The 12,479-nt window shown below is 31.8% G+C and overlaps 1 protein-coding gene across 2 annotated transcripts in view; it reads right to left on the bottom strand.

The window, feature by feature from the left end:
* The window catches only part of LOC105833444 (focal adhesion kinase 1), a 106,213-nt gene that overhangs the window by 76,592 nt on the left and 17,142 nt on the right, over positions 1-12,479 (bottom strand). Inside the window, exon 1 of one of the 2 annotated variants that reach the window (XM_036291561.1) lies at positions 11-2,013. The exons of the other annotated variant lie outside the window; for it this stretch is intronic. The gene's annotated coding sequence lies outside the window, so the exon portion shown is untranslated. Of the gene's footprint in view, positions 1-10; positions 2,014-12,479 lie in introns of those variants that run through there. 2 annotated transcript variants of the gene reach the window in all.

Here is a 12,479-nt window from a genome sequence, read left to right as displayed (position 1 = left end):
CGCGGACTACCTTTCACTTTTTAGAAGCTAACGCATACACGCGTTGACTATGATCTTCACATTGAATCACGGAGCACCGCTAAAAGCACTGCTCTCACACAAAAAACAACAAATAAAAAGGACGCACTTTTTTGTTTAACACAATCTCATGTCGCTTACTTAAGTCAATATTCAAACGCGGAAAAAGTGGCACACGCACGTAAGATAGGGTGTAGGTGGGCTGCTCTTCCGGGCACACGATGCGTGCAGCCTTACAGCGAGGCAACGACTGTCTTACTACGTAGAGAAGCTACCGGGCGTCTCTCACACATGCATTTCTCGCTCACGCACTTAATCCGTCTTTCTCTCATCCCTCTTTTTCTCTCCTTCTGTTTCCATCCTTCTCTCTTCTCTCATTGCATATATTCTCTCTATCATGCTTCACTGTCCTCGTCACTTTATCAGCGCGCTTATCCGTCTCTCCCTCCTTCCTAAATGAATAAATGAAGTTTCACTCTATTTTCTTTCTCTCGCCCGTCTTCATTCTCTCTGCCTAGTTTCTCTAACTTCTTAATCCTTGTAGTCTTCTAATATTCTCTTTCGTGGGATCATAGCTTTTTCGAGAACGGAAAAATATATATTATCTGTTCATAGTTTATTTCTCGATTTTTGCGTGTTATAGGGAAAGATTTTCCTTATTTATTTGTTAAGGAATATGATAAAAGAGAGAATTGTGTTCATTCACTTCACAGTGATTCTGAAGAAACAAGAAGCAGTCTCGATTCCCCGGAGAAAATCCGCAGTGAGATTAAAGGTCGACCAAAGTTGATGACAAGAATTAATATCGTTTTAGTTCTTCGAACACCATCCCTATTGCAATATCTCCCGAGAAAAGTGATTGTAACATTGTGGAAAGTCCTGAAGTTTTATCAGATACTTGTTATATCAGAGGATAAGATCAAAATTAAGCGCATACTTTGTATGTTTTATGAAATAAATACGAGGGAGAAAATAACGTAGAACCATGATATCCTATCTTCGCAAGAAAAAAAATAAAAATGAAATATAGATGATGATTCACCCCAGAACACATCATGGATATCGGGATAAGAGGGAGCAAGTAATCGCAACTGTGCGAATGAATCGAGATACGTGTGTGACAATGGGTCATCAAAACGTAGCCGCGAAAATCATTAAAGACGATTAATCGTGTTTGTTGATCAATCCAGAAGATTTAACCACAAAAGCATACTATAAGACAAAAACTCACACGAAGAAAAAATTAATTACCACAACAAAATAAAGTTATTTTTTTTTGTTTACACAAAAGTTGGGACTGTAGTACTTTAAAAGTGACCTACATGATTATCCTAATTTTAACAAGTGTAGCTGCTATATGAATGTTATTATAATTTATCATAATATTTACTCTATTAAATGACGACGATAAAATGCACTATTATAGATATAATAGAATCAGTTCACATGCATTGATAACCGAACAGAAAAATTACTTGATTTTTTATGCACGCTACTTCTTTTTGTTTCCATAACAGAATAATGTTTTTATCTATCCATACAAAACGATTACCCAGAATAGTCCGTGAATACCATAGTACTCCGGAAATTATCTGCATAATTGTTGCACCAACTTTCATAATATTACCGTAATATATATTATTTACAATTGTTGTAGAGAATATACTACAATTTATTATTTTGTATATTGATTAATAATCATTTTATTTGTATCTGGAGCGTCCGCAACAAAAAAATGCCGTCTGTCTTTGCTCCTTTTCCCATTCTGTTTTCACGTAATCCTGAATGGCACCATTTTTCCCTTTATTTTTCCCTACAATATAATTGGGCAAATATTTTCTGATGAAATTTTTTGCAAGATATAAGAATAACAACATAATCTTCTAAAATTTTTAAGGATTTAAAGAACATTTACTCTGCCACAAAAACAAAATATCCTATTAGAATAAAATAAAATTTCTCTAGTAATAAAAAATAACACAATGAAATTATACAAATAATTTTTCTTTCTAGTTATTTTCTATCTATTTTTTATTCATAGTTTTTAAAACAAATCCAGTGCATTAAAAAGTTTAAATTTATTTATATTTGTTATATTTTATGATATATAATGATTTTTTTCTAAAACGCATTATTATATAATATATCGTGCATTTAATTATATATAATATAAATATTTTTACATAGTAATGTCATAAAAATAATAATTTAAAAATCACTTTTTATACATATGTTGTTACAGTAGTATAATTAACAATTTAATTATTGCATAATATAAATTTTATAATGGTTTAATGTAAAAACATTTATAAAAATATGTTGTACATTAAACAAATTATAAACCAAAAAATACTAAATCATAAAATAACTCCAAATTTTCAATTTGTTATTTATTATATATATTAGTCATTTACACATATCGTGATAATTAATACAGTTTATCTGGGTTATTGTAACAATTATAACAATTTTTTTCTGTGCAACAAATACAAAACAAAATGTTTCATAATGTAAAAACAATGATGACGTAAACGTAGAAATCATAATAGGTACTTATTGTTAAATCGATTCTTAGATCATATACACCAATGACTCAATCGGGGAATGGAAATGCAGGAGACTCGTGCCTGCATGACATACGTTGCCATAAGGAACGTGACGACGAAGTCATCACAGAGTCATCACAGAATGAACGACAAACGTCCGGTCACTTTTTATCCTACCCGAGTAGAAATTTGGTCCGACACTCCTAATTTAATGTTTGCCAGTTAAAGCATGAATATGGTTTTTGAATGGTATATCGAATTCGGTAAACCAGATAAGCATCATAGAATATTTTCTTTTTGCATTTTACTATTACTTTTTCTAAAAAAATGTTTTCTTGTTTCTATTTCATTCTCTTAGATTGCTTTGAAGAAGCTGAGCGCAAACTACTTTCTGATTTGACACGATAAAGCTATGTGTTTGCTACAGATTGTGAAGTATCAGGGAGAAATCAAAACGTGAAAAAATAAATACAAATTTCTCACAATAAAAAATAATCCTAAGGAAACTAGAGATTCATTTGAAAGTACTTGGCTTAATTAATTAATAATAATAAAAAAAAAACAACTCAGGCAAATCTTTTTTTTAATGATGAAACCGATCCTATTTCTCATAATATTTGTCAAAGAATGTCAAAAGTAAATTCAATAGATTCTATCGATTCAATCAATTCATTTTCTTCGAAAACAAGATCAAAATTAAAAAAAAAAGTGCTGTTGCGAAAACGAAAAGAAAGAATCGAAAAGATTCAAAAATTCAAGAATTTAAACAAATCAGAAAGTTATCCAGTTCATCTCCAGAATCACTATCAAAAGAAACGAATTTTCCAAATATCCAGCATTCAGAAATAGATAACACTTTGACGATGCCTCATTCATTGAAATCGTACAATAAAGATGCAAAACTATTGGACAATCAGATTTTGGCTGAGAAACAAAGATCTACAAAGTCAATAAAAAATACAGGAAGAAAAATCTATAGAAATTTGTAATATATCTTTTGATGAAGATGGATCCGATAAAGAAGACAATAAAATGGATAATGACGCACACGCACACACACGCACGCATTCACGCACGCACGCGTGTGCGCAAACATTTTTTATAAATGTGTTTTTTCGATGTTTTAGAACACTCTAAACACATTGCCAAAGAAAACTAAAAAAATTTTTTTTCACGAAAACAGCTTTCTCTATAAGGAAACAAAAATCATAATTTCTTGATATTTGTTTGTTTCATAAATATAGGAACTATGATGAAATTAATACAAAAATACTATCAGTATTGTCGCGGTATAGATCGGAAAATAGATCGTATGAGAAGTCAACTGATTGATATATAAAAAATGAAATTACACAGTCAAAAGCCGAAAATTAATCGATAAAAATACAATAGAAAGAAAAGTCACAACATAGTGTTTTCCATCTCTTTTGTTTTCGATTTCCGTGTCAACTGCTAGCTCTATTAAGCTAGCAGGACCAAATCAGCAAAATCAAATCTGATCTATTGGATTATTTAGCACTTATGTTGCACTAATTTGCACCACTAATAAAAATTTTATACTCCGTGCCGTATTGAAATAAATCGTGGTGCTGCTAGCTTAATATTCAACTAGCAGGAGATAACTTGATATTTTCAAGGTGCAAATTATGCCAAGTTATGTGTACAAGTAGCGACTGATTCGGCTGATGGCGAAGGATATTTTACTCTTGATACGTACAAGGGGCGAGGGTAGTTTCCGAACGAATGGCGGGAGTGCAAAATCGGATTGATATTTTCGCGGTGTAAATTATGCCAAGTTATGTGTACAAGTAGCAACTAATTCGGCTCATGGGGAAGGGTACTTCATTCTTGTGCTTAAAATGACTGAATTCATTTTGTAGTTGTTCAGCTCAGAATAGATTAATATATTCAGTTTTTTTGGATAGTGCAAATTCAACTCTTTAAGTTTCTGTATTCGTTTTTCTCTTTCTTTTTTTTTTTTATAGTCCTGCTAGTTGAATATTAAGCTAGCAGTACCACGACTTATTTCAATACAGCACGGAGTACAAAATTTTTATTAGTGGTGCAAATTAGTGCAAAATAAGTGCTAAATAATCCAATAGATCAGATATGATTTTCCTGAATTGGTCCTGCTAGCTTAATAGAGCTCCAACAGCTTGCTATACATTTTACACGCAGAAGCTGCGATGTTTGCGATATGTGTCGACATAGTTGTCAGAAGTTGACGTGGTAATCGTCTGTCTGAATTCGATGATCAGCGCGATCAGCAGTGTAAATGAACGCGAGCAACTTCGTTAATACTCTATTATTTCGTGGTGCAGGCCTTGATGAACTTTTATTACCTAACTACTATCGCATGTGATCTCAGTCGAAATGTAAGCTATCATTTTCTAAGATATCCCAGCAGAATGCCAATATCAGAAATTGTAGGGAAAGGTAGTGTACTTTTGACCAATTTTGACATTTTTCATTGTGCAAGTTTCATTTTGGTGTTTAAAAATGCAAAAACATTTCTAAGATATTCTTTGACATTGATATACATATCTTTTATAGATTTAAATTATTATTTTTTATATACTTTTTAATTTTAGAAAAATTTAATTTTGATTAAAATACAATATCTGTTATTGGTAAAAAATATATTTGCTAATTTTTTGTCATTAATTTTATAAATTATAGGTTAAGATTAACAGGGTTAAATTTTAAACAATTTTCTTTTAACATAATTTAACAATATAAACAATGTTCAAATATAAGATAAAATATATATGTAACACTTTATGAGATAAAAATATCTTTTAAACTTATATTATACATCCTACATAAATAAAATGCAATAAATGAAATAATTATAAAGCCACTTTTGATAGTCAAACTATACATTTTTACTTTTATAAGTAAATAGAGTTTTACAGGATAAGATAATCAAAGATACAACAAATTAAAGAAACATTATCTCCCTTTATCTAATCCATGGATTCTTTATTACTCTCTTTTTAAATAAAATAAAGGCAAAATATTTTTCAAAATATTTTTTTTATCTTCAAAGAAACATTTTGTCGCCAATGTTTTTTTTCTGTACCTTTTGAAAATGCTTGCGATGTTCCACTTGACATGTCCGGATTCGAAGATGATTAATGACGACACAAAATTAATCACTCTAGATCTTCTAAGAACTTATTGAGCGGAGTCGACTAAACTTTGTTCTTATGCATGTATAGTGGACCTTATTTGTCACCACCCCACTTTGTTTATTTTAAGTCCCACGGAAGCACGTGCGCAACGGAAAGGTCAATACCATAAGAGAGAACTTTGATACGCTCTTGACATAATTACGTAACCACCGTTATATATCATCGTTGACGTACCCCAAAATAGAGAGAGCCGTTAATTATTAAAAGTACACGCATTTGTACATATTATTTACTTCAAACATAAATCACAAACTGTCGAAATTTACAAATTCTAGAGAATGTACGTGTCTTCTTCTTGTTTGGCTAGATTACTTGGAAAGTAAAACTTTACTCTTTTATAAAATAATAGTACTCGTAATAATACTCGTATCTGAATATTCTGAATCATCCACCACCCACGATGGATTGAGACGAGGCGATGAGATGAGAAGACATTGAAGAAAATGAAGAGGAGCAAGGAGGAAAGAAGACGGAACGAAGGAGGACGTTGTTCGTCGCTCGAGCACATTACGCCAATTTGCAGACGCGACGTTTTGAAAAGGATGTTCCTGATAATATAGAAAATGTTGAACTCGGCGGATAAGGTCAAGTGGGCTAGTCGTCCCTCGCGTTAGTTACGACAGCTAATAGGATACGCGCATTGGTAAACGAGGAAAGAGAAAATCTAAGTAAATCTAAATAAACTTCGCTAGCCGGGGGGTATAGCCGAAATGGACGAGACAAACATGCTGAGTATTTTTATTTGTAGATTAATCTCTTCGTTCTGTCGCGAAAAATGTCTTTATATCTCAAAAGAAAAAACAAAATTAAAATATATTTGTATCACTTTTCAAAATAAGTACTCACGTTACGAAAAACGTTATAAATTATTCTAGCGTTTAAAGAAATCCATAATATTTTGCAAATATTTTCAAGTAAATAATATTATTTTAATCATTATTATAAATAAGTTTGTCATTAGCATTTTGTGTTTATCGCGAGAGTCTTTTTTTACTTTTCGAAACAATCTTTTCAAAATATGCAAAACACTAGATTTTCACTTCGCGGAAACTTCTTTCATCATTCGTGTAAACGTGCAACACTCTTCGATGAGAAACCACGATTCGTTCTGTGAGATACAATCTTGGGCTGGAAGGAAAAAGAGACTGTGCGATGGAGGATTTCTTGCTCCAGTTGAAGTTTCTTTTCTACAATTGCAGCTGCGTGTAAAGGCACGCCGAGTACAAGGCGGCGGATAGAACAACAAGGTGGAGCATGATCGTGGGAGAGATGAAAAGAGACATAATGGAGGAGCGTGGAGGGAAAACAAAAAGAAAAAAAGGGGGGAAGCTTCTTGCTATCTACGGAGTGAGAAATCGCGCGTAATAAGTAGCTTGAATGTCTGAGGAGCAGAATGAGAAGCTCGTTTTCGCCTCATTCGAAAACGCAAAAAAGGAGAAAAAACGATGCGGCGAGGAACGACAGAAAGGCGGAGACGCGACACGCGTCGAGAAATTGCACGTGGAATGCTTTCGACTTTGATGATAAATCATTTTCTAGACTGCTCAACTGGACTACGCAAAGTCGCGCGAAAAGAAATTCGAGAAAAAAAGTTTCAACGAGATGAATTATCTTTTCCGTGATAAGTAAATAAAGAAATACGTATTTCCTCGCATATTCTTATTTAACCGTTGATGTCTATCCTTTACGAGGTGTAAGGAGGGCAACTAGGGGAATGGAGAGACGCAGGAGACTATATCCCGCGGGATAATAACCGGACGGAAGTGGATGTTAACTACTAAGTCCGCATAGGTAGACTCACCTGAAATGATCGGCCAATTTAGTGCGACCACTTATTATCGGTCGCAGAAAAAGCGGCGCGAAACAACTTTGGAACGCGGAGCGAAGAAAACGCCGTGCGGAGCGCACCGATACTCGAAATCGCTTGTTTTGCCGACCGGCCGATTTCCGAGCGATGCATACTTGTTCGCCTAAATATTCTTCCGCATGTAAAATCGTTTATGAACAAAAAAATAATAAGATAAATGTCCCAGTTATCGGATATATAACAATGTAGAGCCAAGGTTGTTGAATTATTGTAAGAATTCACTATGTATAATAATTTAAAATAAAATTAAGTAATTAACTAAAATATAAAACATTGTTAATATACAAAAATGTAAAGACTATAATATATAAAAATTATAAATACAAAATTTTTTAATTAAGATAATTCTAGCAAATGTGCTGCATCAATTAAAAATTTATTTTATGAAGTATTATATGAAGTATTATATCTAAAACACAAGATATATAAAAAATAAATACAAAAACCTATATATATCTTCACAAATACATAAAAAATATTTAATTAAAGACAATTACAAATTACATTAACGTTCATTGAACAATATCTTCGCAATAATATTCAATTTATCGTAATATCGTGTTCGATAAGAACTTATTTGAAATGTTTGAATAATTGTCAAGTATTTTTGTTGGTCCTCGCGCAGAGGTTAAATTATACTCTTCTACAGTAACTTGCAAATTATGCAAAAAAAAAATCAAAAATGAGCAATCGCCGTAAACGAAGTCAATGAACCGGGGAGAGGAAGAAAGGCAGAGTGTGGCGCGAAGATTTTACGAGATGGTAGCCGTTAAGAGCGCACGGTGCCGAATAAACTCTCAGGAGCTCCGAAAATTATTTCCGTCGTAAATCCTTCTTTTCCCTCGACGAACGTTTAAAGTCGTATTTCGTAAAGCGACGCGAAAGAACGTACAAAGCTAAAGTGTAACCCTGTTATCGCATTCTTTGACTAAATTATTTCAATCAATCGTACGTTTGTAATTTACAATAAATCAATACGTTACTTATATAAATATTCTTCGTCGTGTTGCAATTCTGTCCAGAGTTCTGAAAATTGTTCATTAGTTTAATCGATAAAAGACGAAGAAAGTGACTAACAAAAGAAAAGTATTCGACGACGAATAAATAAGTCGAGAAAATCGAATTAAATGCATGCTTACCGAATGCTGTTTGAATGATTAATGATAGCGCAATTTAATCGCGATACATGCATCTTGCTTGTTCATCGGAGAACAAAAGCTCTCGGGGTTGTTCGCGCGTCTATGGTTGGTGGCGTTAATTACCGTGGTAAAATGACTGATATCATCTTCGTAATTCGACCGAGTCGCCGTGAGACATGCGGTAAATTATTTCTACCGGAAACGCGTAAGCCTCCTCGACGACGACGCTCTGGCTCGCGCAATTGTGAGATCGCGCGAGATGGAAATTTCGTATACCGTTGAGTAAATTGTCTCAACTATGTCAATTCGCAAATTGTCTAGAGTATGTCACAGCGTGCCACAGCGTAATAAAACTATATATGATGCCAAGAAATGTGTAATTATTATTATAAAAAAATTGTCACGTCCAAAAAAATATGATAATTTTATCCTCTCTCTCTAAAGAATTATTTAATTCTATTTATTTCATTAATTTTCATCTAAAATAAAGTGTTTCAAGTTGGCTGAAACTTTTGCAGAACTGTCGTTAGACTTGCGCTTAATTATTTATTTTGTAATTAACAAAGCACATTAAGGCAATTAATCTAAAGTGATACAAGCGAGAAGAACTCTTAAGACGAAGGATTTTCTTATCACATTCACGGTAGGTATGAAGAATCACGGGATAAGATTACGACCTATCGCAAGGAGCAAACAGTGAGCCATGACAATGGGTGACGTGCGGTTACGACTTCCGGCATAGAGATGTGAAATGTACACTGCGCTTCGAAGTGAGATATAATAGACGCATTCACATAAATAAAAAAGTTGTCACATTCATATCATTAAGTTATTTTTATAATATTTTTACCTTAGTTCCACTAATTTGTGCGGAAATAAACATTGTAACTTGATATTTCAAGTTGTCTACTATTATATGTTCAATTTCTCACCAATAACAAATTAATTTATTATAAATCTTTTTGCTGTAAATGTAAGATTTAAGCAACCGGTAGATTAAATCATACTGGATTACTTAAATCATATCGTCTTTATAAATATCACATTTATAAATTAAGATAATATAATTAGAAATATAAAATATCATTAATTAATATTTATTGTATTTATAATTTAATGAAAAAAGAATCAATTATTTAATACATTAAATTCTTCATTTACTGCAAATATCACATTAATGTTATTAAGAATGTTATACGTTTCTTGCTCTGCGTTAACAAGTTGCACGTTAAAAAAAAAAGTGTAATAAAAGATTTATTATTACTGGAATCAGATTTGAAATGGGATTTATTTTTCTTCTTTTTGAAACTATTTCTAAGCTACTTGAAGAAGTGTTAGTCTACAAACATTAAAAGAAAACTCTAAAATATGATAACATAAAAAAATTCTTGAACAAAACTGCAGAATTTTAAACATATAAAAATAAAAAAAAAAGAAAATTATTATATTAGTTTCTAAAAAGCATAAAATTTTTTTCAATGTTTATTCGGTCAATTATCTTGGGTATCTCTTTTAAATATTTCCCATTGTTTTTAAAGAGTAGAATATCATTTCTTGTAATAACATTTTCTGAAAATAAATCAGGAACAATAAAATAATGCTTATATTTGACACATCGTTAATTCATATTAAATAACATTGCTTGAATAATAATATTTTCAAATATTATTTCAATTTTGAATGTAGATATTACATGGATGATGAAGTCAAGAACTATTATATATGTCTGGTATATTTAATTTCATCGGGAATACATATATTATTTTATTATTATACATCGTTTAAAAACATTTTTTGTGTATGCTTTTGTTGACTTGCCTCTGTTACTTTTAAAGTTGTTAAATGTGCGGAACGATCGGCAAGACCGACAAGAATCTTTCGGGAAAAAGTTCCCATTTCGTTCGTTTAACTTAAACGTCAAAACTCTGCTTGCATGGTATTCGACAGGGGGATCAACATCGTATGTTAAAATTCTTTCTGCTCGATTGCCTGCGTCTCTCTTCGTACAACGACAGTGTTCTCCACGTTTGAGAAACCCGAGAAGATCGGAAAGATCAGTTGTCTAACATTCTAAATATTATGTTAGAAAATTCGCTGGGCAGCATCTCGATGATGTCCAATTTCCTTTCTACAAAAGCATTGAAGTATGCAATTATTCTTTTAAACGCCTCTATTATTTACAATGTGCTCCGTGAGACTGCTTAAAACGAATTGACGCTCTCGGCACTCCCGACGCGTATTTATTGCCTACCCCCACTTCCTATCCGCACTTGAGCGCCCTCTACTATCTTCTCAACATCTAATTGCAACGCGCTCGAAGCTACACATTTTTCCATAGACATTGGATGCTTTCCAGCAAAACACAGTGTAACACAGTGTCCAATAGTGTGAGACACACTGATATATTCTTTCTCACACTAATGAATACTGTGTTACACTGTGTCTTGCTAAAAAGCACACATTGTATATCTAGACCGAGGATTGTCACAAATTTTGGGAGTGGGGATAGGGCTTATTACGTACGATATAAGATGTGTTTCCTTCTCTTTCACACGCGCCTGCGCAGGCGATTTATTAAGATGACCCATAATTAAGACCGTTACTTTAATCTCACAAATTAACAATAATGTTTGATTTTAAAAGATTGAGAAAATGACAACTAATTATTGTTTATTATAAATTAATGTTTAAACATTTTACTTTATTACTTTATAAGATAATTTGTATTTAATAAAACTGTATGCAAACGTTTCAAATTGTATAAAACAAGTATGTCATTTTAGGGAGAAACATTATACAGATATAGAAATTTAAAAGCATTATTTTTTTATTGAATGTTATAAAGAATAATAAAACTTTAATAGATTATATTCTTTATTATTAATCGTGTAGTATAAGTAAATATTCAGTTTGTATCATAATTGACAATAATTATACAAGGATTACATTAAAAAAGAGATGCAACTCTTCTATGGCATCATTTATTGTAATAAAATTTGTAGTGGTTTAATTTAGTAAAGTCAATGGACTTTATAAAAATATCAATTTAATTTTTACAATTGCGAATTTGTATATCATAAATGTAAAATATTTTCAACTTTCTTGAATAAAATAACATGATTATACGTTATTAACTACATAAATTAATCAAAAATTAACATCAGTTGTATTTAATTTTTTAAAAATATTGTTAGTTTGTTAGAATACATAGAAACAATGCATGCAACCTGTTAAATTATATTACTCACTTGTCATTTATTTTATATTTTTGTTGTTAAATATTGTTTAGATAAATTAAAAATACAATATTAATAAATTTAACGAATTAGGCAACCATCAGTACCTATTTAGCAATTAACTTTCTCCTATTGCCTATTTCCTATTTAACTTCTCATTATTTATATTAATTAATAAGCGATTTCAAAGGTTTTTTAGAAAAAATAAAAGAAAAAAGAAATTTCAAGCGTGGCAATTCTATGTCAGTGATCGGTTGATGATCGCGGCAATAATTAATTAAGGACCGGACAATCGCGTGACCGGAAATATGAACGTGAACCACTATAAATGGCATCATGCGTAGGCACAACGACGCATTCGCACACAACTCATTCGTTGTTCTGTGCTAATAAAAAAAAAGTATATTTATCATAAGAATAATATTATCAAAAATTATCATATCTCGTAAAGCAATATCGTCCGAAATGTGTGGAGCGAC

The sequence above is a fragment of the Monomorium pharaonis genome, chromosome 8, assembly GCF_013373865.1.
Source record: "Monomorium pharaonis isolate MP-MQ-018 chromosome 8, ASM1337386v2, whole genome shotgun sequence".
Lineage (NCBI taxonomy): Eukaryota > Metazoa > Arthropoda > Insecta > Hymenoptera > Formicidae > Monomorium > Monomorium pharaonis.
The sequence above is the reverse complement of the archived record's forward strand: the minus strand, read 5'-3'. Positions and strand labels throughout refer to the sequence as shown.